Source organism: Bison bison, unplaced genomic scaffold, assembly GCF_000754665.1.
Source record: "Bison bison bison isolate TAMUID 2011002044 unplaced genomic scaffold, Bison_UMD1.0 scf7180017864163, whole genome shotgun sequence".
NCBI classification, from domain to species: Eukaryota; Metazoa; Chordata; class Mammalia; order Artiodactyla; family Bovidae; genus Bison; species Bison bison.
In genome coordinates, this window is record NW_011494735.1 from 2,355,133 (window position 1) to 2,365,594 (window position 10,462).

Here is a 10,462-nt window from a genome sequence, read left to right on the forward strand (position 1 = left end):
GTGAGTGTTAATTCTAGTGGCCTACTGTTAGGGCTTTGAGTGAGAGCCATCTTTGGTCCTGAGGGAGTGGTGCTTTTTCATCTTTACTTGTGCACAGACGCCGCCTCGTGGAGGCAGAGCCAAATATTTGCGGCCAGTTCCTCTCTCCAGTTCGAGGAGGACATGAAAACAGTAAGACTCAGCAGCTGACATCCCCAGCCACACTGTCACCCGTGGCTTCTCCCAGGCCAGGCCACCACTGAGATCAGGGGAGAGCCTACCCTAGGGCAGAGCCATCCATTTGGGAACCAATCATTGTGTGGAAACCAGGCTCAGTCATATACATGGGAGAGTACTTAAAACAGTATGTTCATTTTTTGAGATGAAAGAAAGTGAAAGTGTTAGTAGCTCAGTCATGTCTGACTCTGCAACCCCATGGACCGTAGCCCACCAGGCCCTGCTGTCCATGAAATTTTCCAGGAACAAATACTGGTGTGGATAGCCATTCCCTTCTCCAGGGGATCTTCCTGACCTAGGGATTATTTTTGAGATAATCAAATACAGTTTTACATAATACCCTTCATGGTTGCTTTTAGCCATGAAAGTTTCCCAATGGAAACATTAAAGTTTATTGTATGATCATCCCTTACCCTTTTTAAAGATTTAAATTACTCAAAGGTATGTATTCCATCAAATGAAAAAAAAATCTTTGCTGAGTAACTACTATATGCCTGGCACAGATGAGACCTTGGGGCACCAGAGAAAATAAAATACAGCCCCTGGCTCAAGAGACTCATCAGACAGTACCGCAGAGAATGCTGAGTAGTGAGTTAGGACTAAGCTGGAAAATACATTGTGGCTCAGATGGTAAAGAATCTGGCTGCAATGCAGGAGACCCAGGTTTGATTTCTGGGTCGAGAAGATCCCCTGGAGAAGGAAATGGCAACCCACTCCAGTATTCTTGCCTCGAGAATCCCATGGACAGAGGAGCCTGGCGGGCTACAGTCCATGGGATCACAAGAGTCGGACACGACTTAGTGACTAAACCACCACCAGGGACGCTATGAGGATGCAGGGGAAGGACATGGAACCGAGGGGTTGCTTGCAAAGGGCAGTTCTGTCTGGTATTGGGAGCTCCAGGGATGCTAAGGGTTACCGAGGACACTTGTGGAGGGAGGTGGCGTTAGCTTCTCGCCTGTAGAGGAGTGCACTGCTGTGTTGCCTCCACTGCTTGTCTCTCCACAGAGCCCTGCCCCTCATCCACATGGCCACCTAGACAGTGGAACTGGGGCCCACAGGCTGAATACTACATCCAACTCCTGACAGGACAGCAGGGCCAGCCCTTTTCTGGCTAGCCCTGCCTTCACTGGCCCTCTCTCAGGGGCTGCTGGCCTGGCCTGCTGGCCTCTGAGACCTCTGAGTGGTGTTATCTGTGCTGGGCAAGGCCCTGGCCCCGAACAGGCAGCCGCCACCTCCCTTAGGTAGGGTCAGGCCTCTCTGATCCTCTCCTGGAGATCCTGGCCTTCACCGTTGCCAGTGGGAACTAGAGGGAGGGAGATGAAGCTTCAAGCCAAACAGAGCTCGGAGGGAAGTATGGTAAGTGTAAGCTGTGGAAAAAAAAAAACAAAACTACCAACAGAAAATAAATACGGGATGCTGTGTGAGTATGAAGGGAGGAGCTGATTACTCTGCCACTGGGTCAGAACTAGGTCAGGACAGTTTTCCTGCAAATCCCTTTTTCTATTTTCTTTGAGATACTGTGGTCCGTGAGCTGCGCTCTGCTCAGTTGCTAAGCCATGTCCCAACTCTTTGGGACATGAGGTCCCCCCATGGACCTCTTTGAGCCCGACAGGCTCGTGGAATTATCCAGATAAGAATACGGGATTGAGTTGCCATTTCCTCCTCCAGGGGATCTTCCTGACCCGGGATCAAGCCCTCATCTCCTGCATCTAAGGCGGATTCTTTACCACTGGTGCCACCTGCCTACTCCAGTATTCTTGCCTAGAGAATCCTGTGAACAGGGGTGCCTGGTGGTCTGCCGTCCATAGGGCCGCACAGAGTTGGACGTGACTGAAGCGACTTAGCAGCAGCAGCGCCACCTGGGAAACCTTATGAGGCTGCAGGCTTTAGCTTGAGTGACAAGTGACAGCAAGGTCCAGGTTTCCAGACAGTGGTTTGCATCCCTGATCTGCCCTGTCGGTGGGTCGGTTTTAGAATGTGTTTCAGTACCTCACCATCCTTTTCTTTTGTCATATGCAATTACAGCATCACCTCTGCTGTCCCATTCTTTTTCTAGCTTAACAAATAGTCTTAAACGCTGGGTAATTCTATAGCATCAGCCATGTTATTTCAAAAACAAAACAACACCAACTCCGTATGTGTGTGTGTGTGTGGTTTTGCCAGTGGTATAGGCAGGGGGGGGGAAAATTAGGGTAAAAAGGAAGTGAGCTCAAAACGTTTTTACTTTATTATTTTTTTGAATTGGGCTTTAGGGGAAATCCTTTAAACCCAAGGATAAAAAAAAACCACACACCCACAAAATTGGTCTAAAGAAGGATCAAGCCCCATGACCTTAATTTTATTGGTATTATGCTCTAATCAGCCAATGAATTAAGAGATGAGAGAACATTTCAGTCAGTTACAGTCACATGAAATCGGTGCCTTTTTCATGGTGGCAGTTTTCTAAAGGCCAAAAGAGCATTTTTAAAATGCTTTTTTTTTCAGAGACTATTTATTGGCAATCCTGCCTCGGTATTGATGGAGGAAGTCATTAAATTTCCTTCCTCTGTGTCATTCAGATGGGCTCTGAAAGGAGGGAGGAGCTAGTTATATAATCGTGAACTGGAAGAAAAGAGGCACCACACTTGGCTTCTAATTGCATGCAGAATCCTGGCATCTCTTGCTTCATCCTCAGTTACATCCCCACCATGTGTCTGATACCAGAGACATGAAATTATGAATTGGCTCAGCCTTTACAGTGCATGACACATGTTTTTCATGAGCATTAAAATTCATTTTTTTTTAACTGAGAGAAAATTAAACCTAGGTTCTGGCACTAATCTCCACTTGTCTTTCTCCTGGCAGCAGGAATTGTTTATTTCTGTGATGTAAAAAAGCATAACTCTTGTTTGTTTGTTTTGCAAACTCCATGCATTTTCTAGGGAAACATTTGCTGTCTTTACCACTCACTTGTATGGATACCAATGGATAATTCAAGTCTGTTCAAGTTTTATGCCACTTCCTGGGCTCTAGGGTTATACTGTCACCTTGTCAAAAGCAGCCTTACCAATGTATTTTCTGCAGTGCTCAGCACCATGCCTTGTATACAGTGATGCTCAATGAATGCTTATTAAATAAGTGAGAGCTTTCTGGAATGTAAATATTGATTTTTCTATTAATTTTTGATACATTAACCACAGAAATCAGATATGTCAGTAAATACTTTACTCAATAAATCTACAGATTTTCCCTTACTATTCTCCCCTCATCAAGTAAGCTCTAGCCTCACTAGTCTTCATGATCATTCTTAAGTATACCAAATTATTCTTGAGTCAGGATTAAAGCATTGAAAGAAGCAGTGATCTCTTTCAACATATTTTTCATGTATATGAGCAATGTTGACAAGTATTGAAATGTCTCTTAAAAGATAAAAATCTCCTCCTTTGATGGAAATAGTCTAGTATGGATAATGCCTGGTATCTTGCTTAATCTTTTTGAACTGACTTTTTTTTTTTTTTTTTGGACTGTTAAAGAAAAAATTCTTCTGACACTTGGTAGAGCAGTTAAGGAAGACTCTATTTGGGACTACTGTGATACATGGCAAGACTATTGCCATAGGGGAGAGAAACCAGGCTCAACTCCACATACAGCCAAGACAACTGAGGATTTATGGCCACCAAGCACAGAGAGGAGTCAGTGGATAGAATGTTACTACTAGGAGACATCAAAGATAGAGGGACTCTTGCTAAACCTATTTAACAGGATTCTTGCTGAAGACGTTGTGGGGGTGAAAAAATGGATCAGATGCTGAGGGTGATGATGTATCAAGGGTGGGAATTCTCTCTAAACCGACACAACAGGATTCTCGCTAAAACTGGATGTGGCAGGCTAAGGACAGAGCCCAAGAATGAGGCCTAGCTGTATAAGAGCCCAGAGGAGCTATGATGTAGAAAGTGTGCACATTTATGTTCTTGGACTGTTCAATTCTAATGCCACTGTACAATCTGACAGAAAGCAGACTATGAAGAGGCCGCAGGAACTCTCAACCATCCTTTCCTCTGTGGGCTCTGTTTACTCTGTTTACTCCGGGGCTCCACCCAGTTCTTCCATCCTATTCCCTTAAGTGACCTGCACCTCCCCTATCAAACTGCCTTGGGCTTAAAATTCTCTTCTAAGATCATAAAGAGGAAAAGATTTTAATGTTCTTACCAGGGAATGATTACTTAAAGGTCTACATCCTATAAAACATTGGCATTATGTAGTAGAAACCTCGAGCAATATGAAATAAATTGAAGTGACATTTTTGAACAATTCAAGTTTTCCAGAAACCCCTCTTATCGCAGCTCATTGGTGTATCTGCTTGGATGGTGACACTACTTGTGACCTTGACATAAATACTTCTCAAAAATTACTGAAAATACTTTTCAAAAAGTATTGGCCAATGCCAAATTTTTTTCCTGCTTATTCTTTATCCTATTTCATTTTTCCTTTTCTGTAGAAGACTGTGCTCTCCTTGAAGTCAGGGTTCATGCCTCTTCATTTGTGTATTCACTACATAAAGGAGATCTTGTTCAATATATGTTTGTACAATTAAATCAAGTTGCAAGCTTGGATAAAGCCCTATCATGTCTCATGTTCAAAAGTGAAGAATAGGCAACTAATCTAAAATTGGTCTTTGTTTTACCAATCAGATCAATGAGGTATTATATTATTATTATTTTATTTTTATGAAAATGTCTTTAATACACATATATTAAATTCATTTAATATGTTACTTTTGGGATGGGGCTTCCCAGGTAGCAATAGTGGTAGAGAATCTGCCTGCCAATGCAGGAAACGAAAGAGACTCAGATTTGATCTCTGGGTCAGAAAGATCCCCTGGAGGAGGGCATGGCAACCCACTCAAGTATTCTTGCCTGGAGAATCCCATGGACAGAGGAGCCTAGAGAGCTACAACCCATAGGGTCGCAAAGGGTCGAACACGGCTAAAGCAACGTAGCATGCCAGCACACCCACACTTTTGGGGTGACGACACAGATTCTTGGTAAAGTGTTCCAAAGGCAAGATGAAACAGGCCTTAGGGCAGCATGAGGGCTATGAAGCCACTATAACCCCAATCACTGTAAGATGTAAGTAGAGAAACTTCAAAATCTTAAATCATAGCAACCCCATTATGTACCAGTCCCTCCTAGATGATCAGTTTCAGTCTTCTGTAACTATTCATTTGCAAATCATTTCAGATTTCTTGAAAAGTAGAACAGTGCTCTCATATACCCTTCACTTAGTTTCCCCCATTGTTAACATTTACACTGACTTTATCACGCGCTCTCTCGCTTCTCTTTCCTCCCTCTCTCTCTCTCGCTTACCCTCTCCTTTCTCTTTCTAGGTAGATAAACAAAGATATGTGTGTGATTCAAATATATCCTTTGAATCTATCTCCTTTGTTAGAGAACATGGTATTCTATGAACAGCCTGGCCGCCTTTAAATCAATCTGGCATTTGAACTGGCATTTCCTTTGAAATCCTCCTCAGTCTTTCCTCAGTCTAGCAGGCATCACTGTGTACCAAAACAATAGAAGAATGATGTCTGATGGTTATTTCTTTGAGCAAACAATTCATGCTAGTTTCAGTTGTAGATACAACTTAAAAAGATATTAAACTTCTTGGAGCCATTTTAGAATATATTGCAGTCATGTTGAGCTCTTTAACCCTAAATAGTTCAGTATATGGTCTCTAAGAATAAGAACATTATCTTTCTTAATCATAGCCTAATTCTTAAAAGCAGGGAAAATAACATTAATACTATTACCTAATATATCATCTTATTCATTGCTAAATAGGTCTGTAATGTTCTTTATAGCAAAGAAAGAAAGATGAAAGGAGGGAAGAAAGGGAGGAGGGAAGGAAGGAAGGGAGGTGGGAAGGAAAAAAGGAAGGAAGGAAAAGAAAGAAAAGAGGAAAGAAAGAAAAAGGAAGGAATCTTCAGACTAGTGGGCTTTTTATTGCTTTCCTTGGAAAACTAGGGCAGAGGGTCAACACATCTTTCATTTTTGCTTTTTTCATATACTTTAAGCTTTTAAAATACATTTTAAACTATTTTTAAAGACCAGTACATATGCTAAATTTGACACTTTGCAGCCCACAATCGCATTAACATGTGCGGCCTGCTGGGCTCTTTTTGTGTAGATGTTAAAGTTTCTCCTGCTAAATCTGTTGAATTAAAGACATCCCGACATTCATTCATCCATGGTTCATCCACCCACTTAGCAGTGCCAGTAGTATTGAGGATCTACCAAAGACCTGTGCTGGATGAGATAAGCTGTTAGTCCGTGATCATTCATAGCTACTTGTCTACGAGTACTGCAAAATCCATAGAAATAAATCCAGAAGCTGAGACTGATAAAATGCTACAACTATCCATAATCCTTCACTTCAAATCAAATAGTTCCATCGGTTTCTTGATTGATTTTGTCAAAATCAAATGTTAGAATTTTTAAATTGGAAAATAAACAGTTTTTATTTTAATATGTTTAAAAATATTTATATTATCCTTACCTTTTTATTTGGGGGGGTTTAAATATGCATTTGTATAAAAAAAGGGGTAATGGTTCTAATACTGTTTAAACATAACTTGTCTAGGCCTGAGTTTCCAAATATTTTTTGTCAGACATCCATAAGTTTAAGAATTAATATATTCCCTGAGGTATGTTTATTTATATAATAGAGCTTTCCTGGTGGCTCAGCAGTAAAGAATCTACCTGCAATGCAGGAGATTTGGGTTCAGTCTGGATCAGGAAGACCACCTGGAGGAAGGCATGGCAGTCCACTCCAGTATTCTTGTGTGGAGAGTCCCATGGACAGAGGAGCCTGGCGGGCTGTAGTCCATGGGGTCACAAAGTCAGACACAACTGAAGCAACTTTCACACATGCACATTTACATAATAAGTGTATACTAGTGTAGTAGTGTTGTATATATATTATACAACTTACCCAAAAAACAAAATTCTAAGAAAAAAAACAAGTAAAATGGATATAAATGAAATTCCTAGTAACCTCTTCCTTGACTCTGTTGGCTCATCTTGTTGATCCAGTTGACTCCACTGGGCCCCTCACTCGTCCTTGTACTGTACTTTTCCGTACTTTGAGGCTGGACTCTTTCCTGCTTTATTATCTATTCTTGACTATCATTTTTATGGTGATGACTAGTACTGCACTGTAGAAGTCTGTTTAAAGGTCATTTTTCTTGAGGAATGCTAATTCATTTTCACATTTGTATATCACCTCTATAAAGGTCATTTTTTTAGGGTATGCTCATTCATGTCATACTTGTTCGTAAATATTTGTTCTCTCCCACATGACTATTACATTTTTACTTGTAATAAAATTTTAGATAAGAAGCTTCAGGAAACATTTGTGCTAGAGATAAAGAATGATAAATTAAAGAAGTGACTGAGCAGAAAACTATTTTTACCACAAGCAATACCACCCACCTCATGCGCCTAGAGAATGATTTCACACATTAAGAAGATATAGATAACTCAGGAAAAGAGCACTTCTTCTAAATTAGCAATAATTCCATGTTCAGTGCAATATGTGATAAGGAAATGAAGAAGAAACAGCTAAAACCGACATGTGTGTCTGTCAAACAATTTTAAAATTGTTTTAACCATAACACTTGGAAAGAAATTAGATTACTAGATCTCTGAGGACAGGGCTAGTGTTCATTTTTATGTATCCTTAATGTGCTTTTGCAAAAACAGAGCTCAAATGTTTGTTGAATGAATGTTAGTGGATTAATAAGCGACAACATTTCCGCAGCTTCAGTACCAATAATTTTGGTCAGAATTAGCAACCTGAACTGCTTAGCTCATACAAATTACCAGAATTTCTATGTTCCCCTTGAAGTCTTAATTTTCATGATGCTAAATCTGTATAAAATATACAGAGAATGGGATTAAAAGCAAATTAGACCAGGCAGAAGAATAGATTAGCAGACTTAAGGCCATAGCAATAGAAACTATCCAAAATGCAACACACAGAGAAAAAAAATTGAAAAAAAAAAATGAATAGAGCCTCAATTAGGTGTGGGACACCTTCAGGTGGTTTGATATTTATTTATTGGAGTCCCTAGGGAGAGTCAGAAAAATATTCAAGGAATACATATATTTCATACCAGACACTGTAATTTTTTTCTCTAGAAGTGAGATTTGCCTCTTTTTTATACCTTCAGTTTCTGTCCTCAGAATGTTCATACTGTCCTCTACCTGACTGTTGTTGAGTCACTAAGTCAAGTCTGACTCTTTGCAACTCTGTGAACTGTAACTAGCCAAGCTCTTCTGTCCATGGAATTTTCCAGTCAAGGATATTGGAGAGCACCTCCTAAAATCATCCCATGAGGGCTATGCATTTGGGGAGGAAGGGACCAAAATATTCAGTCCATAACACTGCACACTAAACAGACCTTTCCTCTCAGGCTAGTGTTTTCATCCTAAGAATGTCTCCGGCAAATGGCAATTAGACATGCCTACCACATGGGATGGCCCATCTTGGTCAAATAGGGAGTGCAGTGAGGAGTTTTGTCTCTTGTTATGTAAGGATGTACAAAATATATTTGGTTTTGCCTCTGTCTATAAAGTCTAAAATATTTACTATGTGAACTTTAATAGGGAAAGTTTGTGGACCTTGATCCAAGACTAATCTTGCCCCACCGCTGAGGTAATACCATTCTAAATACTCTGTCCAGTTCTCAGTGTATTTTAAGGTTTTGCTGCTCTAGCTGGTGGAAACAGGAACTATTCCCATCCTGTGTGAGCTCTGAAAACTATTCCTCCTATGTTTTTATGGTGGTTTTTCCTTCTGCCTCAGGAAGTTTCATCCTTTCTGAGGTTCCACAAAAAATTAAAAATAGAGCTATCATATGATCCACCAATTCCACTTCTGAATCTGAAAAAAACGAAAACACTAATTTGCAAAGATATATGCATCCCATGTTTACTGAATCAGTATTTGTGATACCTGAACCATGGAAACAACTTATGTGGGTATTAGTAGTTATATGAGTAAAGACATTGTGGTATATGTATATATTATTCACCATAAACAAGAATGAAATCTGTCATTTGCAACAACATGGATGGATCTCAAGGGCTTCATGCTAAGTGAAATAAGTCAAAGAAAGAAAATACTCTATAATCTCTCATATAAGAAACTTAAAAAAAAAGAAAATAATAAAACACTAAGGTTATAGATACAAAGAACAGACTGATGGTTGCCAGAGAGGAGACGATGGGGTGGAATAAATGGGTGAATTGAGTGTGTATGTGTTTTAGTTTAAATAAATTGAGTAAAAATTTAAGTGCTCCAAATTATATCAAAGAATAGGCTGAAATTCTTTCTCCCAGATTCTAAAATTTAAAATTAATTTGTACCCAAATAATGATTTTTAGAAAGAAGAACATCTAAATAATGAAGCAATTAAACTAGGGGTTGATTTATATATGTATAACTGGATTGCTTTGCTCAGTTCAGTTCAGTCACTCAGTCGTGTCCAACTCTTTGCAACCCCATGAACTGCAGCATGACAGGACTCCTTGTCCATCACCAACTACCGGAGTTCACTCAAACTCATGTCCATCGAGTAGGTGATGACATCCAGCCATCTCATCCTCCGTCGTCCCCTTCTCCTCCTGCCTCCAATCCCTCCCAGCATCAGAGTCTTTTCCAATGAGTCAACTCTTTGCATGAGGTGGCCAAAGTACTGGAGTTTCAGCTTCAGCATCACTTCTTCCAAAGAACACCCAGGACTGATCTCCTTTAGGATGGACTGGTTGGATCTCCGTGCAGTCCAAGGGACCCTCAAGAGTCTTCTCCAACACCATGGTTCAAAAGCATCAATTCTTTGGCGCTCAGCCTTCTTCACAGTCCAACTCTCACATCCATACAGGACCACTGGAAAAACCATAACCTTGACTAGATGGACCTTTGTTGGCAAAGTAGTATCTCTGCTTTTGAATATGCTATTTAGGTTGGTCATAACTTTCCTTCCAAGGAGGAAACGTCTTTTAATTTCATGGCTGCAATCACCATCTGCAGTGATTTTGAAGCCCAGAAAAATAAAGTCTGACACTGTTTCCACTGTTTCCCCATCTATTTCGCATGAAGTGATGGGACTAGATGCCATGATCTTCATTTTCTGAATGTTGAGCTTTAAGCCAACTTTTTCACTCTGCTCTTTCACTTTCATCAAGAGGCTTTTTAGTTCCTC

At 40.4% G+C, this 10,462-nt stretch overlaps 1 protein-coding gene across 1 annotated transcript in view; it reads left to right on the forward strand.

Annotated features, from left to right (window-relative positions):
* Positions 1 to 10,462, forward strand: part of PTPRR (protein tyrosine phosphatase, receptor type, R) — a 276,685-nt gene that overhangs the window by 97,563 nt on the left and 168,660 nt on the right. The window lies entirely within an intron of this gene.